The sequence below is a fragment of the Narcine bancroftii genome, chromosome 1 (assembly GCF_036971445.1).
Source record: "Narcine bancroftii isolate sNarBan1 chromosome 1, sNarBan1.hap1, whole genome shotgun sequence".
Lineage (NCBI taxonomy): Eukaryota > Metazoa > Chordata > Chondrichthyes > Torpediniformes > Narcinidae > Narcine > Narcine bancroftii.
In genome coordinates, this window is record NC_091469.1 from 236,429,062 (window position 1) to 236,453,163 (window position 24,102).

Genomic DNA, 24,102 nt, shown 5'->3' on the forward strand with positions numbered 1-24,102 from the left:
TGTCAGTTTGGCCCAGGCCGTGTCAACATTTTTGTGTGTGTGAATGAGCGGTAACAGTTACACTCTCAAAAATGCATTTATCTATAAGCTTCTCCTTCTAGGTGAGAGAAGAGGGAAGACCAGGAAGGAGAAGAGGGCTTGGGGGATGCTTGGTGTGAAGACTAATGGAGTCAGGTGGGAAAATATTGCAGCATGAGCTGGGGAATATTGGCAAAAAAACAGTTTCCACGTGATTGCACGAAAACACAGAGGACTGGAGTTTTTCAGATGTAATCATGTTTTAAATATAATTCAATTGTATACTGTAGGTGAATACTGTAGGTGATATCTTTTTGTCCTGGGACCTTGTTTCCATGAACAACAAGCCTTGTGGACACATTAACATTTAAAATCAGCATTTTATCAAATAAAATACAACTAGTTTTCACAATCTTTGAGTTAGAGACGTTTTCACCTACATTATTCAAACACATGTTTTATTGTCTTAAAGGTTTTAAAGAAATGTTATGACAAGGGTGTTCTTATTGGCTGTTTTTAGGCCATACAGAGGTGACCAGAAAGGAAAATAAATACTTGCAAATCAACTGGAATATGGTGCCCATTTGATCAAACTGTTTTCATACATTTTCTTTCCTATCTTAAATGTCAATAAAAGGAGTCTGGCAATGATTTCACAGACAAAACATGACAACGGGATGAGTGGAAGAGCCAGCCAATCCGTACACAGCGTAATAATGTTAGTTTTACACTTTGTAATCACCTCATTTGGCTCAAATCTGTATAAATGCTGGAATTTTCAAATAAACACCTGTGGATTAAGAAGAGTGAAACTTTGCAGTGATAACTGACTGCCAGGTTTTATGTCCAGTTTACACACTAAGATTATAATTTATAGGAATCTAATGGAAAAGAGGCGTAGCTGGGCAATTCACCAGAATGACGACATGCAGTACGTTTCGAATCATTTGAGACAGTTGACAAACAATCGCCTGGAGGAATTCTGTGGGTTGAGCATCAAGCAGTAGGAGAAAAAGAATGGTCAACTTTTCCGGAAGGAACACTGCATCAAGACTGTGAGTGCAGAGGGGGAGATAAGAGGTGTAAAGACGACAGGGTTGGAAGGGCAGGAGAGGAGGCAGACAGGAATTGATGGAACAGGGAGGGGTGAAGAATGACAGACAGGGGTAGTTGATCGGCTGGGGCCAGGCAAAGGCAGAAAGAGACTGGGGTGGGTGGGGGAAGGGATCAGTCAGAGACAGGAAGCTTGGGATTCTTACAAGATGATAAGGCAAGCAGGGTGGATATTTTCTCAAGGACAGATAAAGATTTTGATGCATTCACTAAATAAAAACTATGAACTCAATGGAAAAATATAAATGGGAGAGTGACGAATTCCCATTGACTGACAACTTGATGTTGTAATGTATATAAATTGTAAATTTTAAGGAAGAATTGTGCAAATGAGAAGCTTATGAAAGTCAATGATGTCTTCCTAGAAGTTAATTGGCTGAACATGAAAGTACATCTGTCAGTAGAAAGGGAACATACTGGACGAGTGCTAACGAACAGAAGTTGTAGGCAGTTTCCAGTAAAAAACACCATGTGCTGGACCACCTCAGCAGGTCTCACAGCGTAGCCAGGAGGTTAAGCTGTATAGGCCATGTTTCAGGCCTGAACCCTTCATCAAGGTATAAGCAAAGAGCAGACAGCTGCCTGATCTTGTTATTCCATTATGTGTCCATATATATATATATATATATATATATATATGTATATATAATATATATATATGTGTGTGTGTGTGTGTGTATATATATATATATGTGTGTGCGTGTGTGTGTGTGTGTGTGTGTGTGTGTGTGTGTGTGTGTGCGTGCGTGTGTGTGTGTGTGTGTGTGTGTGTGTGTGTGTGTGTGTGTGTGTGTGTGTGTATATATATATATATATATATGTCCATATCCATATTTATTACTCTATTTATTAAAATGCACATGTCAGAGTTGGATAGGAACCCAATTTAATCTGAATCAGTGATGGACATGCTAAAAAAGTCACAGCCTGTCTATATGTTGCAGATTTCTGATAACACAAGGATGTCCACTATAGTATTACTTGCTGCAATGAGAGACCAATCTTTCTTCAAGAACAGCAAAATCCAGCTGGACCACTGTATCCAACAATTAGCAGTAGAGCAAAGTACATTACCATTATTTCACAAATGTTATGCCTTGGATTCAAGCAATCATATTTGTAGGAACAATAGAAATGCCATTTTCATGCTGAAAAAGTTTGTATTTGTGATCTGATGGTCAGTAGCTTCCTTTACCTTGTTCATCAACCTTGCTATAAATTGGGCATTATTTTAAGATGTGTTCCTTCTTCCATCAGCCTATTGGAAGTATAACTACATTGGAGGGGCCGAGCATTTTAGATATTAGAACATTTTTTTGGCCGTTCACTTGCCTTAACACAAAACATTAATGGTGGGAGCTGGGAAGTGATGCTGCGGCTGTTTAAGGCATTGGTGAGGCCAGGTTTGGAGTATTGTGTTTAGTTCTGATTTCCAAATTATAGAAAGGATATAGATAAGGTGGAGAGGGTGCAGAGAAGATTTACAAGGATGTTGACTGGCTTACAGCATCAAGAGTACGGAGAAAGATTAAGGTGACAGGGACTTTATTCATTGGAACATAGACGGCTGAGAGGGGATTTGATAGAAGTATTTAAAATTATAAAGGGAATTGATAGACTAGAAGTAAATAGACTCTTTCCCTTAAGAGCAGGGGAGGTTGGAACAAGAGGGCATAAGTTAAGGGTAAGGGGGCAAAACTTTAGGAGAAATGTTAAGAGGATCCTTCTTCACTCAGCGAATGGTGGCAGAATGGAATGATCTTCCAGAAGAGATTGTTGCAGCAGGGTCCCTTCTGTCAGTTAAGAGAAGGTTGGATGTGTACATGGATGTGTTGGGGGAGGGGGGGTGGTTGGGAGGGTTATGGGTGGAGAGCGGGAGTGGGGGAGCTAGTGGAGTTGTTCAAGTGAGCCGGTGTGGACTCGAAAGGCCGTCACGGCCTGTTTCTGTGCTGTAAACAGTTCTATGGTTATATGGATGTAGACTGAGCATGATTTCCCAAACACTGCTGTCAGTAGCCAAAATACCAGAAACTTCTTCCAATTAAAACAGAGAATGAGGGAGCTAGAGTACCAATTAGATCTCACCCTTCATGCAGATGAGAAAATACCTCTGCTTCCACAAGTTGAGATAATTAAGAATAAAGGCATCAGTAGAAATGGAGTAAATAAGAAAATATGAAATAGAACCAGGAAAAATCCATTTGGCCCCTAGTTCTGACTCTGCAACTCAATATGATCAAGGGTGAACTTTTAGCCCAGTGCTACGTTCCTGCACAAATCTTTTGATGCCTGTAATACCTCATATCTATTAAAGTCCAAATCAGATCTATCCACCTGCTGAGCTGCCGCAACTCTCTTAGAGAGCGAGATCCAGAAAGGTTTCCTCACAGTTAGGGGGACAGATAAGAGGTTGTAATGGAGGATTTAGACCATGCTTTTGTTTATGCAAGGCTGAGTATCAGTAACCTACTTTGAGAAGAATGTAAGAATCAGCAGGCATAAGCTAAATTCCACCATGGGGCCCAGAGATGTAGTTATCTGACAAAAAGACATCTGGTACCAAGAACGTTTAATCTTCCTGCTTGTTAGCCAGTTGCTGTTTGAGATTGGTGGGATTCTTGGTCACAGACTGTCGGGCGAGACCTTGAAGCTAAGTAAACCATTGTATTCAAAGTGATAAGCTAGAAAGTTGTGGTATTTGATAGAAGCTTAGGCCTGCTCTGTTATCTTTTTTTTGCACAGGGAATAGGTACTAGGGTAAGCAATTTTTGGGTAATATAAGCTGTGGTCCCACTGCTGAAATCTCAGACTCTCTGAGGGGTGGCAACGTCTCTCAGCAAGAAAAAGAACTTCTAGAGTCCAACCAACGTCCAGGTCAGGGGAGGTGGAGAAGCTGCAACCAGCGCCCCAGCAACCTACTACAAATGTGCAGTCGTTGCCTCGGTTCGGCAGTTGGGACCAGTCCAGGCATTGATAAGTATAATTGGGAAGGGCTTGCATATTGTAGTTTGAAATCAGCTTTAGATTTAGTAATAATGATTTGTATAAACTGAAGTGCTCTCGGCATGTGTCTCTGTTTTCTTTCAGTAGCTCAAACACTGTGACCATTCTAAAACGAACAAAGTGAGAGGTACAAGTTTACCCAGGACAATTGGCGTAGTCGGCAGGATTGGTCTTGAGATGTTTCGGCGAAAGAAAGAGGTGAGCCCTAAGCAGTTCTTGATTCTGCGATGGACTTCAAAAGACGATGGGTTTGGCATGTTGGCCAATACCCTGTCTTTGTTGGGACCACCCATTAGTTGGGATGAGAGGTTAGATCCATCAAGTGTGCCTCTGGGAGAGCGGGTTGCCACTCTCCTTCGTGAAAGTAAATTTCCTGATAAAAAGGGGACGCTGATAGACGTTTTTTGGCTGCTGGCCACAGCCTTACACCATGCCATTCAGTGTGAAGCAGAATTAGTTCAGCGAGAAGTAGAATCCCAACACAAGAGAGAGCAACTAGAGGAGGAGCTAAAAGCCATGCGACAACGTTGTTCCATGATGAGCGAGATTGATCGCACCAGTCAGGACTGAGCCAAAGAATGGGAGGATAAGCATGTCCAAACGATCTGCTTTAATATTAAACTCTGGCAGAAGCTCTGTGCAGATAAGGAAAAGCAAGGGGTAGAACCCGATCCACATTGTATTCGTGTCATGAAAAGGAATGGCGACGATCCTGATGTAATTGATGATTGGGACGGGAATATCTGGAATGATAACAATGGTAATAATGCAGATACTCCTCAGCATGTGCCTGATGTACTCCCCTCTCCACCCGCTATTCACGCCCACCCCATAAGGCAGCGGACTTCCCAAACAGACAGAGATGGAGAGGGGTGTGATGTAATGGTAGAGATTGAAGGGATAGATGCCACGGACTCCCAAGGTGACCCAGGGGAAGGTACCCAAACCCCTGATTATGCTCAATACCCCCCCCCTCTACAGGATGGCCTTGGCCTCCTCCTGTCCACTGGGTAGAGACCCCTGTGGGCCAAAGTGGGAACAGGGGTCGAGAGCAGTCAACGATACATGACTTCTCTATAAAAGAGCTGGCCGCCATTGGAGATCGATTTAGGCAAAAGATGGGAGAAACTCTGGCGGCCTGCCTCCTGCGCGTTTGGAAACAAGGAGGGGGTAATGTATATTTCACTCCTGAGGAATTGTTGGAATTAGGAACGTTGACTACTGATATCGGGTCACTGCTGAGCTACGTGGTAGAATGAGAGGGGTGGATTACTTACTTGCCACTCACGAGTATACCTGTCACCAGTAGATTGGGATTTACATTTGCAGAACAATTGAGGCACCCCAGAGGAGGGTATAGCAGTAATTCGTCAACAGGCCCTAGCCTCTGCCTTGTATGCAGGGCATTTGAGGCTGTGGGTACACGGGGGAAGCCCTGATGAAGAGATATTCACGGCCGGAATGCATGCCAGAATGGTTCGTTCCACCCAACCCACTACACAGGGGCTGGTTCTGTCCGTAACTAGTCCGCTAATTGGGCACCCTGTGTCTGAGGCGGTGCACGCCTTATCTGGGCTTCGAGAATTAGAGTTGGGAGGTAAAATCCACTCACGTACAACCCAGGTTAAATCAGACAAGCAGGATGAAAAGAGAAGGGCTACTGCTAATAACGGACCGACAAGAAAGGACCTTTTTCTAACCTTGTTAAAGTTAGGCGTACCTAAAAGTGATATTGATGGGAAACCTACTGCGGTCCTTTATGCCCTTTATAAGAGGAAGGCAGGGGAACATCATCCCCAGCTGTTGAGTCCTCCTGGCCCAGCTGTGCCTTCTGCTCCCACTGCTGCTCCCACTGAGCAAGCTTCTCCTGCTCCAGTTACCCGTGATGAGATACAACAATTGGTTAAAAAGGCTCTTATGGATAATAGTAGCATGTGGTCCTGGAAGCCCCCGAACCCTACTAAAGCATGAAGGTGAGGGCAGGGCTCCCGTGTCTACCCCATTGAGATACGGCGGATACACGAGGACCCGCGGCCCTACATACTGTTAACAATCCATTGGGATGGGGGTAATGACCGCCAATATTTGGCCTTGGTCGATACCGGTGCAGAGCACTCGGTAATTCCTGGTAACCCCGATCTCTGGACTGGACTGACATTTCGAATAGAGGGGATGGGAGGAGCGATCACCCTGGCAAAGGAAATAAAAGTCCATGCCACGGTGGGTGATGGTCCTTCCCTTGTGTTGTTACATGCCCTGGTGGCTGCCACTGACGAGTGTATCCTGGGTATTAATATGTTGGCCGGTACGGCCCTTAATACTAGCCAAGGGGGATTTGCATTTGGAATTCGGACTATTACAAAAGACTAGCGGTGAGTCTGGCTAAGTGGGATCCTGTGATGGTGCCTCCCCCCCCCCCTCCACCCCCACGAAACCAGTGTGCATTCCACAATATCGCCTCCCTGGAGGGCAAGAAGATATTACTGCCATCATCGATGCTTTGCAAGAAGAAGGGTAGTGAGGCCCGCAATGTCGCCCTTTAATAGCCCTGTTTGGCCAGTCCAGAAGCCGGATGGCTCCTGGAGAATTACATTTGATTATCATTTTTTGATCAAACGTGCCCCACCATTTGCTTCGGCAGTTCCGGACATTGTCACCCTTATTGAAAACATTGCTACTGGGTACTCGGGAACATGGTATGCTGTCATTGATCTCGGTAACACCTTCTTCAGTATTCTTATAGCTGAGGTCTCACAGGATCAGTTTGCCTTTACCAGGAAGGGGCGCCAGTATACCTTCACCCACCTCCCTCAGGACTATGTACACTCTCCCACTATTTGCCACAGCCTAATTGCCCATGATTTGGAGGTGGTGCCAGTATCGCCTTCTCTCTCGATTCACCATTATATTGATGATGTGATGATCTAAGGGGCCACGGAAGGGATAGTACAGGAAGGTATGGAGACTGTCCAAGATGCCCTGATGCAAAGAGGGTGGGCCATTAACCCCGCCAAGGTGCAGGGCCCGTCTCAGATGGTTATTTTCCATGAAATTCAGTGGCATGCTGGAGAACAGGTGGTTCCCGATAAAGTTCTCAATAAGATCGCAGTCTTGGCCAGCATTTCCTAGGGTTACTGGGATACTGGCGACGCCATCTCGGTGCCACAGTCCAAGATATCTCGTATCGAGTTCTCCCTATTCTCAGGAGGGAGAGTGAGTAGCCAGATGTCTTGGTCCAGGTATGGACCAATAATGTGGGTAGGAAGGATGGGGAGGGTTTAGGGAGTTAGGTGCAAAGTTGAAGGACAGGTCCTCCAAGATTGCGATCTCAGGATTACTACCCGTACCATGTGCTAGTGAGGATAGAAATAGGAAGATAATGCAGCTGAATACATGGCTAAGGAGATGGTGGAGGAGGGATGGCTTCAGGTTTATGGTCAGTTGTGTTCTGTTCCACGGAAGGTGGGACCTGTTCCGACGGGACGGTTGGCACCTGAACTGGAGAGGACTAATATCCTTGTGGATAGGTTTGCTAGTGCTGCTTCGGGGGGGAGGGGGTTTAAACTAGATTTGTAGGGGGAGGGGAACCAGAGTGTTAGAGCAGATAGTGAGGTGGAGGAGGATAAAGGTCATGCGAGGACTGCATGTACAGACAGAAATCATATGTTTGTACATGATAGAAATTTCCTCTAGTGTATTTGTTTTCATGCAAGGAGTATTGTTAGAAAGGTTGATGATCTTAGGGCATGGGATTATGACATTCCTGCTATTAGTGAGACTTGGTTGCAGGAGGGGCAGGACTGGCATCTTAATTTCAGGGGTTCCATTGCTTCAGACGTGATAGAGGGGGAGGGATGAAAGGGGAAGGAGTGGCATTGCTCGTTAGGGAAAATATCACAGCTGTGCTTAGGCAGGACAAACGAGAGGGCTCATCTAGAGACCATATGGGTGGAACTGAGAAATGGGAAAGATGTGACCACACTGATAGGGTTGTATTATAGGCCACACAATAGTCAAAGAGGATTGGAGGAGCAAATCTGCAGAGAGATACAGACTGATGTAAGAAGCAGAAAGTTGTGACAGTCGGAGATTTTAACTTTCCACATATTGCCTGGGACTCTCAAACTATAAAAGGGCTGGACATCTTGGAGTTTGTCAAATGTGTTCAGGAAAGTTTTCTAAATCAATATATAGAGGTACCAATGTGAGAAGATGCAATACTTGATCTCCTATTAGAGAACCAGACAGGTCAAGCGAGCATTTTGGATCCAGTAACCATAATGCCATTAGTTTCAAGTTAATTATGAAGAAGCATGGGTCTGGTCTTTGAGTTGAGATTCTTAATTGGAGAAGGGCCAATTTTGTGGAAATGAGAAAGGATCTTGGAAGAGAGGATTGGGATGTTGTTTTCTGGCAAGGATGTGGGTAGTAAGTGGAAGGCCTTCAAAGGAGAAATTTTGAGGGTGCAGAGTTTGCATGCTCCTGTCAGGATTAAAGGCTAAGATAACTGGCAGAGGGAACCTTGGTTTTCAAGAGATATTGGCGATCTGCTTAAAAAGAAGAGAGAGGTATATAACAAGTATAGGCAGAAAGGAGCAAATGAGATACTTGTAAAGTATAGAAAATGTAAGAAAATATTGAAGAAGGACTTCAGGAAAGCAAAAAGGAGACAAGAGGTTGCTTTGGCAGATAATGTGGAGATAAACACAAAGGGTTTCCAGAAGTATATTAAGACTAAAAGAATAGCAAAGGACAAAATTGGATCCCTAGAGCATTGTCAACTATGTGTGGAGCCTCACGAGATGAAGGAAATCTTATTCAGGTTTTTTGCATCAGTATTTACTCATGAAACTGGCATAGCGTATAAAGAAGGAAGGGAAACAAACAGAAGTGTCATGGAACATATGGAGAGCAAGGATGAGGAGATACTTGCTGCCTTACAGTGAATAAAGGTAGATAATTCACCTGGGACATATGATATTCCCTTGGACATTGAGGGAGACTAGAAATTTCAGGGGCCCAGGCAGATATATTCAAAATGTCCTTATTCACGGATGAGGTCGCAGAGGATTGGATGGTAGCTCAATTATTCTGTTGTTTAAAAAAGGCTCCAAAAGTGAACCAGGAAATTATAGGCCAGTGAGCCTGATGTCAGTGGTAGGTAAATTATTGGAAGAAGTTCTGAGAGATAGGATATAAAGATATTTGGACAGCCCTGGGCTAATTAAGGAAAATCAGTATGACTTTTTGCATGGTAGGTCATGTTTGACGAAATTTGTAGAGTTTTTTGAGGATGTTACTAAGAAGATAGATGAAGGAAAGGCTGTGGATTTTGACTACATGGACTTTAGTAAGGCTTTTGACAAGGTCCTACATGGGAGGTTAGTTCAGAAGGTTCACTCACTAGGTATCCATGGAAAGGTTGTGAATGGGATTTGAAATTGGCTGTGTGGGAGAAAACTGAGTGCGGCAATGAATGGCTGCCTCTCAGACTGTAGGTCTGTGACTAGCGGAGTGACTCAGGGATCATTAGGACCATTGTTATTTATTGTCTAAATCAATAATCTAGATGATAATGTGGTAAATCGAATTAGCAAGTTTGATGATGGCACAAAGATTGGAGGTGTAGTGGACAGTGAGGAAGATTTTCAAAGCTTGAAGAGGGATCTGGACCAACTGGGAGAATGGGCCAATAAATGACAGATGGAATTTAATGCAGACAAGTGTGAGCTGTTGCATTTTGTAAGGGCAAACCAAGGTCAGACATACATGGTAAATGGTGGGGCAGTGAGGAATGTGGAGGAGCAGAGAGATCTGGGAGTACAGATACATTGTTCCCTGAAGGTGGTGTTGCAGGTGGGCAGGGTTGTAAAGAGAGCTTTTGGCATCTTAGCCGTTATAAATCAAAGTACTGAGTCTAGGAGTTGGGATGCTATGTTGAAGTTGTTTAAGACATTGGTGAGGCCAAGAATATTGTGTGCAGTTCTGGTTGCCAAACTACAGGAAGGGTATTAATAAGATTGAAAGAGTGCAGAGAAAATTTTCTAAAATGTTGCCAGATCTTAAGGAGTTGAATTTCAGGGAAAGATTAAACAGGTTAGGACCTTTTTCCTTGGAACGAAGAAGAATTAGTGGAGAGGGTTACAAGGTTATGAGAGGTATAGACAGAGTGGATGTGAGTAGGCTTTTTCCACTTAGCACATGGCTTTAGGGTGAAAGGAGAAAGGTTTTGGGCAATCGTGAGGGGGAACGTCTTCACTCAGAGAGAGCTGGGAGTATGAAATAAGCTGCCATCTGACGTGGTGAATGCACGCTCGATCTTAGGCATTAAGAATAAATTGGATAGATACATGGATGGGAGAGGCGTTGAAGGTTATGGAATAGGAGCAGGTTAATGGGATGAGTGGAATACTGGTCAGCACAGACTAGAAAGGCCGAAGGGCCTGTTTTCCATGCTGTTGTGTTCTATGGGTCTATCTCTGGGCTGAGCTGCTGACCTTTTAGGACTGTGACCCTTGGTTCCCAGAATGATAGAAGACCAATAAATTCACTGGCAAATTGTGTTTTCAGGCAGTACATGTACTGAAAAATTATGCTTGCCTGGATGGTGTGTACTTCAGAGACGTGTGGATGGGATCCAGTTGTGAAAAACAGATACATATTGGATAACTGGTCTACACTGTAAAGCCATCAAATAACAAAGTGTCCTAATGATTTCTAAAGAAGTAGATGCTGAGCAATTTTAAAAAGCAAATGCTTCTTCTTGTACCTTACTGAAGACGAAGGTGGAAGAGTAATTGATTCCTGCAACAAATCCACTTTGCTTGTAAATACTCAAGAACAACTGTGAATCAAATGGTCTGCATAGTTTAAATGTTATCAAGTACATTCATTCCTTTGTTATACTCAGAGGCAAAATATCCTCATAGATATCCTCAAAGAGCATGAGGGCACTTTATCTGAATGCCCGCAGTATTAGAAATAAGGTTAGTGAACTTGAGGCGCAAATCGGTACCCATACCTATGATTTGCCATCACGGAAACATGGCTACAAGGTGACCATAAATGGGAATTAAACTTTCAAGGGTATCAGGTGGTGCAAAGAGATAGAGAGGATGGTAAGGGAGGTGGAGTTGCACTCCAGGCAGTAGTGAGGAATGATATAAGATCTAAAGAGCATAATGTTGAGTCCATTTGGGTAGAGATAAAGAATAACAAAGGGAAAAAATTATTGATGGGTGTTATCTATCGCCCACCATATAACAATAGTTTAGTGGCACAGGAAATAAATAGGGAGATAAGTGAGGCATGTAATAATGATACGGCAGTCATCATGGGGGACTTTAACTTCCACATAGATTGGGAAAATCAAGTTGGTCGTGGGAGTCTGGAAGAGGACTTCATAGAATGGATCTGCGATAGCTTTCTTGAGCAGCATGTTAAGGAACCAACAAGAGAAAATGCTCTCCTGGATCTAGTGTTGTGCAATGAGATAGGTAGAGTAAATGATGTAGCGATCATAGTATGATTGAATTTCTCATTCAGATGGAAGGGGAAATAGTTAGATCTAAAATGAATATATTATGCTTAAACAGGGGTGACTACCATAGGATGAGGGAGGAATTGGGTAGAGTGGACTGGGTGCACAGGCTGATTGATGAAACAGTTGAGGAACAGTGGAAGATTTTCAAAGAAATATTTTGTAATGCTCAACAAAAATATATTCCGGTCAGGAAAAAGGGCAGCAAGGGAGGAAAAAATCAACCGTGGTTAACAAAGGAAATAAAGGAAAGTATAAAATTGAAGGCGCAGGTGTACAAAGCTGCAAAGAGCAGTGGGAAACTGGAAGATTGGGAAAACTTTAAGAGACAACAAGGGGTTACAAAGCGGGTAATAAGAAATGGGAAAAAGGATTATGAAAGTAAATTGGCACAAAATATAAAAACAGAAAGCAAAAAATTTTATAAATATATAAAATGGAAGAGGGTGGCCAGAGTTAACATAGGACCCTTGGAGGATGAGAAAGGAAAACTGGTAGCAAAAAATGAGGAAATGGCCGAGGCATTGAACAAATATTTTGTGTCAGTCTTCACGGTGGAAGACACATCCAGCATGCCCAAGTGCGGTGTTAAGGATGCGAATGTTGGGGAGGGCCTTGATAAAATAGTTGTTACACAGGAAGTAGTGATGGAGAAACTAATGGGACTTTTCTTTTTTCTTTGGCTTGGCTTCGCGGACAAAGATTTATGGAGGGGTATTTCCACGTCTGCTGCAGGCTCGTTCATGACTGACAAGTCCGATGCGGGACAGGCAGGTATGGTTGGAGTGGTTGCAAGGGAAAATTGGTTGGTTGGGGTTGGGTGTTGGGTTTTTCCTCCTTTGTCCTTTGTCAGTGAGGTGGGCTCTGAGGTCTTCTTCAAAGGATGTTGCTGCCCGCTGAACTGTGAGGCGCCAAGATGCATGGTTGGAGGTGATATCAGCCCACTGGTGGTGGTCAATGTGGCAGGCACCAAGAGATTTCTTTAAGCAGTCCTTGTACCTCTTTTTTGGTGCACCTCTGTCTCGGTGGCCAGTGGAAAGCTCGCCATAGAACATGATCTTGGGAAGGCGATGGTCCTCCATTCTGGAGACATGACCCACCCAGCGCAGTTGGGTCTTCAGCAGCATGGATTCGATGCTTGCGGACTCTGCCAGCTCGAGTACTTCGATGTTGGTGATGAAGTCATTCCAATGAATGTTGAGGATGGAGCGGAGACAGTGCTGATGGAAGCGTTCTTGGAGCCGTAGGTGATGCTGGTAGAGGACCCATGATTCGGAGCTGAACAGGAGCATGAGTATGACAACAGCTCTGTACATGCTGATCTTTGTGTGTTTCTTCAGGTGGTTGTTTTTCCAGACTCTTTTGTGTAGTCTTCCAAAGGTGCTATTTGCCTTGGCGAGTCTGTTGCCTATCTCTTTGTCGATCCTTGCATCAGATGAAATGGTGCAGCCGAGGTAGGTAAACTGGTTGACCGTTTTGAGTTCTGTGTACCCGATGGAGATGTGGGGGTGGGGGGGGGGGTGGTGGACATGTTGGGGAGCTGGCTGATGGAGGACCTCAGTTTTCTTCAGGCTGACTTCCAGGCGAAACATTTTGGCAGTTTCCACAAAACAGGACGTCACACGCTGAAGAGCTGGCTCTGAATGGGCAACTAAAGTGGTATCGTCTGCAAAGAGTAGTTCAAGGACAAGTTGCTCTTGTGTCTTGGTGTGAGCTTGCAGGCACCTCAGATTGAAGAGACTGCCATCCGTGCAGTACCGGATGTAAACAGCGTCTTCATTGTTGAGGTCTTTCATGGCTTGTTTCAGCATCATACTGAAGAAGAGAGTAAAGAGGGTTGGTGCAAGGACGCAGCCTTGCTTCATGCCATTGTCAATGGAGAACGGTTCGGAGAGCTCATTGCTGTATCTGACCCGACCATGTTGGTTTTCGTGCAGTTGGATAACCATGTTGAGGAACTTGGCGTGGCATCCGAGGTGCTCTAGTATTTGCCAAAGCCCTTTCCTGCTCATGGTGTCAAAGGCTTTGGTGAGGTCAACAAAGGTGATGTAGAGTCCTTTGTTTTGTTCTCTGCATTTTTCTTGGAGGTGTCTGAGGGCAAAGACCATGTCAGTAGTTCCTCTGTTTGCACGAAAGCCACACTGTGATTCTGGGAGTACATTTTCGGCGACACTAGGTATTATTCTATTTAGGAGAAACCTAGCGAAGATTTTGCCTGCAATGGAGAGCAGCGTGATTCCCCTGTAGTTTGAACAGTCTGATTTCTCGCCTTTGTTTTTGTACAGGGTGATGATGATGGCATGACGAAGGTCCTGAGGCAGCTTTCCTTGGTCCCAGCAGAGCATGAAAAACTCGTGCAGTTTGCTATGCAGAGCTTTGCCGCCAGGATTCCAGACCTCTGGGGGGATTCCATCCATACCTGCTGCTTTGCCACTTTTCAGTTATTCAATTGCCTTATATGTCTCTTCCCAGGTAAGGACCTTATCCAGCTCTAGACTCAAGGGTTGTTGAGGGAGCTGGAGCAGGGCGGATTCTTGGACTGAGCGTTCGGCACTGAAAAGGGATTGGAAGTGTTTTGACCATCGATTGAGGATGGAGATCTTGTCGCTGAGGAGGACTTTGCCGTCTGAGCTGCGCAGATGGCTTTGGTCTTCCCATGACGGGCCATACACCGCCTTTCTCTCTTTGGCTTGGCTTCGCGGACGAAGATTTATGGAGGGAATAAATGTCCACGTCAGCTGCAGGCTCGTTTGTGGCTGACAAGTCCGATGCGGGACAGTCAGACACGGTTGCAGCGGTTGCAGGGTAAAATTGGTTGGTTGGGGTTGGGTGTTGGGTTTTTCCTCCTTTGCCTTTTGTCAGTGAGGTGGGCTCTGCGGTCTTCTTCAAAGGAGGTTGCTGCCCGCCGAACTGTGAGGCGCCAAGATGCACGGTTTGAGGCGATATCAGCCCACTGGCGGTGGTCAATGTGGCAGGCACCAAGAGATTTCTTTAGGCAGTCCTTGTACCTTTTCTTTGGTGCACCTCTGTCACAGTGGCCAGTGGAGAGCTCGCCATATAACACGATCTTGGGAAGGCGATTGTCCTCCATTCTGGAGATGTGACCCACCCAGCGCAGCTGGATCTTCAGCAGCGTGGACTCGATGCTGTCGGCCTCTGCCATCTCGAGTACTTCGACGTTAGGGATGAAAGCGCTCCAGTGAATGTTGAGGATGGAGCGGAGACACCGTGTCTCATAAAATGGGACTAAAGCCAGACAAATCAGCTGGTCCTGATGATATGCATCCAAGGGTTCTGAAGGAAATGGCAGAAGTTATAGTTGATGCATTGGTGGTCATATACCAAAATTCCTTGGATTCTGGGCAGGTCCCGGCAGAATGAAAGACAGCAAATGTCACGCCACTTTTTAAGAAGGGATGTAGGCAGAAGATTGGAAATTATCGGCCAATTAGCTTGACGTCTGTAGTTGGAAAAATGCTTGAAGCCGTCATTAAAGATGAAATAGTGAAACTTTTGGAACGTAAGGGTTCAATCAGGCAGACGCAGCATGGTTTTAGAAAGGGAAGATCTTGTTTGATAAATTTGTTAGGATTCTTTGAGGATATAATGGGTGCGTTGGATAGAGGGGAACAGGTTGATGTTGTATATTTGGATTTCCAGAAAGCGTTTGATAAGGTGCCGCACAAGAGACTTATCAGTAAGTTACAGGAAAGTGGAGTCCGGGGAAATATATTGGCCTGGATTGACAATTGGTTGTCTGACAGGAGGCAGAGAGTCGGGATAAATGGGAGTTTTTCAGGTTGGCAGAGAGTGGTAAGTGGGGTACTGCAGGGGTCAGTGTTAGGCCCACAACTGTTCATCATTTACATTGATGACTTGGAGGAGGGGACAAAATGTGGTGTAGCCAAGTTTGCAGATGACACCAAATTGAGTGGAAGAGCAAATTGTAATTAGGATGTGGAGAGTCTGCAGAAGGATATAGTTAAACTGGATGAGTGGGCACAGGTCTGGCAGATGGAGTACAATGTTAGTAAGTGTGAGGTTATCCACTTTTGCAAGAAAAATAAAAGAGCTGAATATTATTTAAAGGGTGAAAAACTACAGCATGCTGTTGTGCAGAGGGACTTGGGAGTGCTTGTGCATGAATTGCAAAAAGTTAGGTTGCAGGTGCAGCAGGTTATTAAGAAGGCAAATGGAATGTTGGCTTTCATCGCTAGAGGAATTGAATTCAGGAGTAGGGAGGTAATGTTGCAACTGTACAAGGTACTGGTGAGACTGCACCTGGAGTACTGTGTCCAGTTCTGGTCTCCATGCTTGAGGAAGGATATACTGGCTTTAGAGACGGTCCAGAGGAGGTTTACTAGGTTGATCCCTGGGATGAATGGGTTGACTTATGATGAAAGATTAAATCGTCTAGGATTGTATTCACTCAAGTTCAGAAGAATGAGAGGAGATCTTATGGAAACATATAGGATTATGAAGGGTATGGATAGGATAGATGTAGGAAGGTTTTTTGAGCTGGCCAGGGAAACTAAAACAAGAGGACACAGTCTTAAGATTCGGGCGAGTAGATTTAGGACAGGGATGAGGAAAAGTAGTTTTTCCCAGAGAGTAGTGAATGTTTGACAAAAGGCAAAGGCAAAGGAGGAAAAACCCAACACCCAACCCCAACCAACCAATTTTCCCTTGCAACCGCTGCAATCGTGTCTACCTGTCCTGCATCGGACTTGTCAGCCACAAACGAGCCTGCAGCTGATGTGGACTTTTTACCCCCTCCATAAATCTTCGTCCGCGAAGCCAAGCCAAAGAAAAAAAGAAGTGAATGTTTGGAATTCTCTAACCAGGGAAGTGGTTGAGGCTGCTTCATTAAACATATTTAAAATTCGGTTAGATACATTTTTACATGATAGAGGAATTAGGGTATATGGGGAGAAGGCAGGTAGGTGGAGTTAGGTCATAAATTAGATCAGCCATGATCGAATGGCGGAGCAGGCTCGATGGGCCATTTTTGGCCTACTCCTGCTCCTACTTCCTATGTTCCTATGTTCCTATCTACTAGCAGATGCAATTTGTTCTCAGTATGCCACATGCACTATACTCCAGGGTATCTTCCATACTGTTGCCCTTGAATGGAGGGATGAGGGAACAAATTGTAATTGAGCAACAGGATTTTCCACCATCTCATTGAATATTTTAAGAATATATTGCCTGCATCTTTTTCTCTTTATGTAAAAGACTACGGACCCATTTCTGAGCCTGAGTAAACCAACTATGTTCATTGGATAGTTGTACTGAGGACCGCAAGGGCCTGTAGCAGGATGTGCAGTGAGTTATTTCTGCTCAACATTTGTCATTTCACTCAAATCACTAAAGCAAATAATCCCATCATGTACTCTACTGCCATTTGCAGTATTTTTTTTCTGTGTTTTAATTATAATGTTTCTACTCATTAAGATCATGATAAAATTTTAGAAGTGCGGTGTTGGTCTGAAACACTTTGCCACATCATAATGACTGCCCGCACATGAATAAGACACTTTCCCCAATACTGAGTACAAACAAGCAAATTTATCAATAGCATTCACACAATCATAAGCCAATGAATCCAGGACCCACTCTTATGGTCAACTCAATTAAAGGAGCAAAGTTATCTGTAAGCTCCATATAGATAGAATTTCGGCCGTCACTGAGACATCAAGTAATGGAATGGAGTAAAATGAAGAAAAACAGAAAATGTTGAAGCTTCATGGGTTCGGTATCTTTTACAAGGGGGAAAACAGAATTAACATTTCAGCTCAGTGGCATTTTATCTGAGTTCATTTGCTATTGATGTATTGCATTAAAACAAAATGAAAACTCAGCTTCTCCTCTCATAAATGGAATATGAATTGGTGAATGTTTAAAACAGTTTCATTTTCACTCCAAACTTCCACCAGCTGGAATATTTTGCTTTTGGACTCTTGTACACCAGCCACCTGCAAGGACCAACCATAAGAGATTAGAATTGCTGGCTGGTTGTTGAAGAGATCAATACATATTTGGGAAATCATGGGCTGTGGTGCTCATATGGGAAAGTAGTACCGAGGCCCTGCTTAAATAAGATTCACCCCAGTCAAGGGCTTTATCTGCAAACTTCGCGGAGGGATGTTTAATTATCGACAATATAATTGTTTGTCTTTTGGGTGGCATTTAACAGTTAAATGTTTTCCAAGAATGTGATGAAAATAAAATAAAATGCTTTAAGGTTTATATATTAATGCAAGTGTTCAGTGTAAGTATAGTGTGCCGTTTGTCTTTTGTCTTTTAAACTGTTTAGTCTTAATGCAGGTGCAATAGTTCTGCCTTATAAGTGTAAGCCTCAAGCAACCAGAAAGTACACTTATCCAGCATCTAACAATCCCCATAGGTGCCAGATACCAGGGGTTTTACTGTCATTCATCACAATACTGCTCACTGAGTTAAATCTCAAACTGTTTGAAAGTCTGTTTTCCAAATGAGGGAACTGGTTGTGCAACATGTGTGTGGATGCAACGCCACATGAAACAATGGGCCTGAAGGTCTTCCAACTTCTGTTCACTGTCTAAGTGCTGGAAGAAGTCTGCCAAGAACCTCCTCCACCTGCGCTTTCATGATCCAACGCTACTCAGGGTTTGAGGCAAACCTTTGCAAATGTGGGAGATGTGAAATAAAGAACAGAAACACAGGAAGTTGGTCAGTATTTGTGAAGGGAGAGGCACAGGCTACATTTTTTTGATAAAGATCAGAATTGGATAAGTGAATGAACAAGTATTGAGCTGTGGAGGTGGTAAAAAACAGTGAGACTGAAGGGAATGTCCTTGATAGGGTGGGAGCCATGGTGGAGCAGAGGTTAGCCAAAAGCGCTATTAGCTGAACTTCACAAGTTTAAAGGGCTGCGATCTGAATTTTCAGGTCAACTCCACTTCTGCAGTCAGGAATTCTATAATTGCATGAAGGAGCCTTCTGACTGGAAAATCTCCTTTACAGTTCCAGTCCCCTATTAAATAGAGCAGACATGGCAGATATCAGAATCATGCATAAGCCCTCTTCACCACTCAGTACTGCTGGGAAATTGTCAATGGAGATGGGGTTTCATTTTATGCCTAAAGTCTTCTGGAATGTCCGTGAATTTTAGAAGGCAATTATATTTATATACAGTCTCATTAAATATAGATTTACCAAAAAATCATCTGTTTTAAAAAAAAATTGCCTAAATTGTTTAAACCTTTCTCTTTCCTCCCACATCCCACTTTAAGTATTCCCTCTGCCATCAGTGCTCTGTGATTAGTAAGGGCTTGCTTAAGATGGTATGTGGGTGGGAAGGGAAGGTTGAGAATCTCTACTCTAGACCCCATTATTACTGAAATATTTGGCTTGAGAAAAATTGTCATTGGCCCATTTCCTTTGGAGTTCTGAAACCGTGCACATAATGAGTCAATGAGGTACAATTAAAACAGTAGCTTTCAAACTTTTTCTTCCCACCCGCATATCATCTTAAGCAATCCCTTACCAATCACAGAGCACCTATTGCAGAGGGAATACTTACAGTGGGATGTGAGTGGAAAGAAAAAAGGGTTGAGAAGCACTGCTGTAAAAGATGCCATGAGGTGGCAGGATGGTCTGGAGGGATCATCCAGTGAGGCTGTTTGGGTGGAATTGAGGGGTGAAGGAGGCATGAAGGTGCTAATAGGGTTGTATTACAGACCACCAAATGGGCCAAGAAAATTAGAGGAACAAATTTGTAGGGAGATAACGTATATGTGTGAGAATCATAAGGTAGTGATCATGGGAGATTTTAACTTCCCTCACATTGATTGGGATACCCATACAGTTAGAGGGCTGGATGGGCTAGAGTTCGTTAAATGTGTTCAAGATTGTTTTCTAAATCAATTAGTAGAAGAACCGACTCGGGACGGTGTAATACTAGATCTCCTGTTAGGGAATGAGCTAGGTCAGGTATCGGACATTAATGTTGGAGAACAAATTGGGTCTAGTGATCATAACTCTGTTAGTTTTCGGGTAGTTTTAGAGAAGATCAAGGAGGGGCCTAAAGTTGAGGTTCTGGATTGGAGAAGAGCAAATTTCGAAGGAATAAGAAGGGATTTGGGGAGTATTAAGTGGGACAGGATATTTTCAGGTAAGGATGTAAATGAAAAATGGAGGATATTCAAAAAAGAAATTTTGCGGGTACAGAGTAGATATGTCCCAGTGAGGATCAAAGGAAAAGCTGGAAGTCATAGGGGGGCTTGGTTTTTGAGGAATATTGGAAATTTGGTTAGGAGAAAAAGGGAGGTGTACAAGAAGTATAAAGAGCAGGGAGCTGAGAGTTTGAAGGAGGACTACAAGGAGTGTACGATCTTGATCTTCCCAAGATCGTATTATATGGCGAGCTCTCCACTGGCCACCGTGACAGAGGTGCACCAAAGAAAAGGTACAAGGACTGCCTAAAGAAATCTCTTGGTGCCTGCCACATTGACCACCGCCAGTGGGCTGATAACGCCTCAAACCGTGCATCTTGGCGCCTCACAGTTTGGCGGGCAGCAGCCTCCTTTGAAGAAGACCGCAGAGCCCACCTCACTGACAAAAGGCAAAGGAGGAAAAACCCAACACCCAACCCCAACCAACCAATTTTCCCTTGCAACCGCTGCAATCGTGTCTGCCTGTCCCGCATCGGACTGGTCAGCCACAAACGAGCCTGCAGCTGACGTGGACTTTTTACCCCCTCCATAAATCTTCGTCCGCGAAGCCAAGCCAAAGAAGACAAGGAGTGTAGAAGGAATCTTAAGAAAGAAATTAGAAAGGCCAAAAAAAGACACAAAGAGGCTTTGGCAGACAGAGTAAAAATAAATCCAAAGGGTTTCTATAGGTACATTAAAAGTAAAAGATTAGTGAGGGAGAAAATTGGACCCCTTGTAGATAGCGAAGGTAGGCTGAGTGAGAAGTCAGAGGAAATGGGGGAAGTTTTGAATGATTTCTTTGCCACTAGGGAAAAAAATATTGAACCAGTTGAAGTAAAGAAAAGTAGTGGGGAGGTCATGAAGCATATAAGGATAACCGAGGAGGTAGTGATGGCTGTGTTGAAAAAGATAAAGGTGGATAAATCTCTGGGACCGGACAAAATATTCCCAAGGACACTCAGGGAGGCTAGTAGACAGATAATGGGGCCATTAACAGAGATATTTAGGATGTCACTGGTCACGGGGGTAGTGCCAAAGGATTGGAGGATGGCGCATGTGGTTCCGCTGTTTAAGAAAGGGTCCAAATGTAAACCTGGGAATTATAGGCCCGTGAGTCTGACATCTGTGGTGGGTAAGTTGATGGAAAGAGTTCTGAGGGATGGTATTTACAAATATTTGGAGGTACAGCGATTGATAGGGAGTAATCTGCATGGTTTTGTCAGGGGTAGATCATGCTTGACAAACCTGATTGAGTTTTTCGAGGGGGTTACAAAAAAGGTTGATGAAGGGAAAGCTGTGGATGTTGTCTATTTAGACTTTAATAAAGATTTTGACAAAGTTCCCCACAGGAGGTTAGGAAAAAAGTATAAATAAGGAGGTAGTGCAATGGATTTAGCAATGGTTGGATGGGAGGTGTCAGAGAGTAGTGGTGGAAAATTGTTTGTCCAATTGGAGGCCGGTGACTAGTGGAGTTCCTCAGGGATCGGTCCTGGGTCCACTATTGTTTGTTATATAAATTAACGATCTGGAAGTAGGGGTGGAGAATTGGATAAGCAAGTTTGCGAATGATACAAAGATTGGTGGTGTTGTGGACAGTGAGGAAGATTACCATAGATTAAAAGGTGATTTTGGAAGGCTGGAGGTGTGGGCTGAGAAATGGCTGATGGAATTTAATGCAGACAAGTGTGAGGTGTTACATTTTGGAAAGGCAAATCTAAATAGGTCATATGCATTAAATGGTAGGCTATTGAGATGTGCAGAGCAACAAAGGGATTTAGGAGTGATGGTAAATAGTACCCTCAAGGCTGATACTCAAGTAGATGGTGTGGTGAAGAAGGCATTTGGAATGTTGGCCTTCATAAATCGGAGTATTGAATTCAAGAGTAGAGAGGTTATGATGAAATTGCACAAGGCATTGGTGAGGCCAAATTTGGAGTACTGTGTAGAGTTTTGGTCACCAAATTATAGGAAAGATATAAACAAAATAGAGAGAGTACAGAGAAGGTTCACAAGAATGTTGACAGGATTTCAAGGTTTGAGTTACAGGGAAAGGTTGTGCAGACTAGGGCTTTTTTCTCTGGAGTGTAGAAGATTGAGGGGGGACTTGATAGAGGTGTTTAAGATTTTAAAAGGGACAGACAGAGTAAATGTGGATAGGCTTTTTCAATTAAGAGTGCGGGAGATTCAAACTAGAGGGCATGGTTTAAGATTGAAGGGGGAAAATTATAAAGGGAACATGAGGGGAAATTTCTTTACGCAAAGGGTGGTAGGGATGTGGAATGAGCTTCCGGCAGACGTAGTTGAGGCGGGATCATTGGTTAAATTTAAGGACAGACTGGATAGTTACATGGAGTGGAGAGGACTGGAGGGGTATGGACCGGGTGCTGGTCAGTGGGACTAGGATGGTGGGAATTTGTTACGGCATGGACTAGTAGGGCCGAACTGGCCTGTTTTGTGCTGTAAGTGGTTATATGGTTATATGGTTATATGTCTCTCGGTTCCAAATCCATTATTAGAACCTCCAGAAAACAAGCATGATCCACTGGTCGAGTCAACGGTCCAGAAGTGAGATTGAAAAGCCTTGATACTCCAATTTCACCCAGGCTGACTGTAGTGAGAATAAATACAGGATTTGAAAATATTGCTCATTCTCAACAATGAACTTATTCTCTTCTTTTTATTTTTACTTAATAGGCCATATGACCAGAAGCTCCGATGGACAGCCAAGCGCCACCCCCCAAAAAAATTAACTGTTACTTGAAATCGATAAGTACATACCAAGTCATAATCATTACTAAATGTGACTTTTGTTCAAAAGGAGATCACTTGAAAATAGCCATGCACAGCAACAGTTTAGCTCCCGACAGGCCAAACAGAATCATCTCTGGAGAAAGTCTGCAGGTGAACAATGACTCATGTCTGCACAAAAACACTGTTCAGTTGAGGTCACTAAGCAGTGGTCAGAAGCAGAATTGTTCACTTCTCCGACCTATACTGTGAAATACTTACATTGAAATGTTCACCCGAGGGCAACTAATTTAATCGAGACAAACAGTAAATGATTGGGAACTTGCATGGCTCAATTCTTGGCTGAATGCTGAATTTACTCAATGTAAAATGTCACCTGTCAATAGCCTGCTTAATTATTCATTAGTATGAACCCAGAAACCCTTCTTACCAAGAAGAACAGTATTGGCAGAATAGTTAATAGAAAACTGACCTGCTGCAATCAGTTTCAGAAAACAATAAGCAGAAACCTCAGTAATTAGACTTTGGTTAATTTGTATTTTGGAATAAATAAGCTTGACAAATAACATTGACTTCTGTATGAGTGGTATAGTCATATTTCCTGCAATCTCAACCAGAAATTATGATTAGTTTGGTGTCAAACCCTATTGTTCCATTCAAAGAAACACATCATGCTTAAATTTGCTTAAATTTGTATTAGCAAAAAGTTAAATATTTGATAGCCAAATATCTCCTGAAAGATACAAGAAAAGGATTTCTCAGGAACAGTATCCTACATTTAATCTTGTTAGCCTGAACAAATCAATCTTTTAAATATCGAAATTTATAACCTTTCAGTCGAAAGAAAAACTGGGATATTTTGAAAGAAGCCGAAGATTATCAGGGCTCTTTTCATTAAAAAAAAAGTTATTTGCAATTTCAAGAATTACTGGGCTCCTTTAAACGACATGTATGATCTCCACAAGCTGTCATGACATCATTGTCAGAAATTGACAATTTGTTCATTCTGCGGCATCTGAATAAGGCTTGGATCTAACCAGATCAAAAAGAAATGTCAGAAGCTCAGAGCACTGTTTGTCATCAGCTCTTTATTCCCAGGCAGCTGAAATGGCGAGCTTTTGCACGTAACACATAGACACACAGGCAAGCTCTTGTTGGCAGCCTCTTGTTGCAGAATGAATGCCTGCTGTGAATGTAGACCATTTGTCTGCTGATTATCAAAAGCCCCAGGGGACTGGTGCTGGCTCTCATTTCTACCTTGAGCTGTGTCTGCTTGCCGTGGCTACTTTTCTCCATCCCCAACTACCTTTACTTTCTCGTGCTTCACATCAGAGGGTAACTGCAAATCTCCTTTTCGTGGCCACTATTGGATAATTGCAGTTCTATATGGACCTGGAAAGGAATTTCGGACGGCCTGCATTGTGAAAGGGGCAATAAAATTACACACATAGGAAGAAATACTGTGATTCATTTCGCTATGTGCTG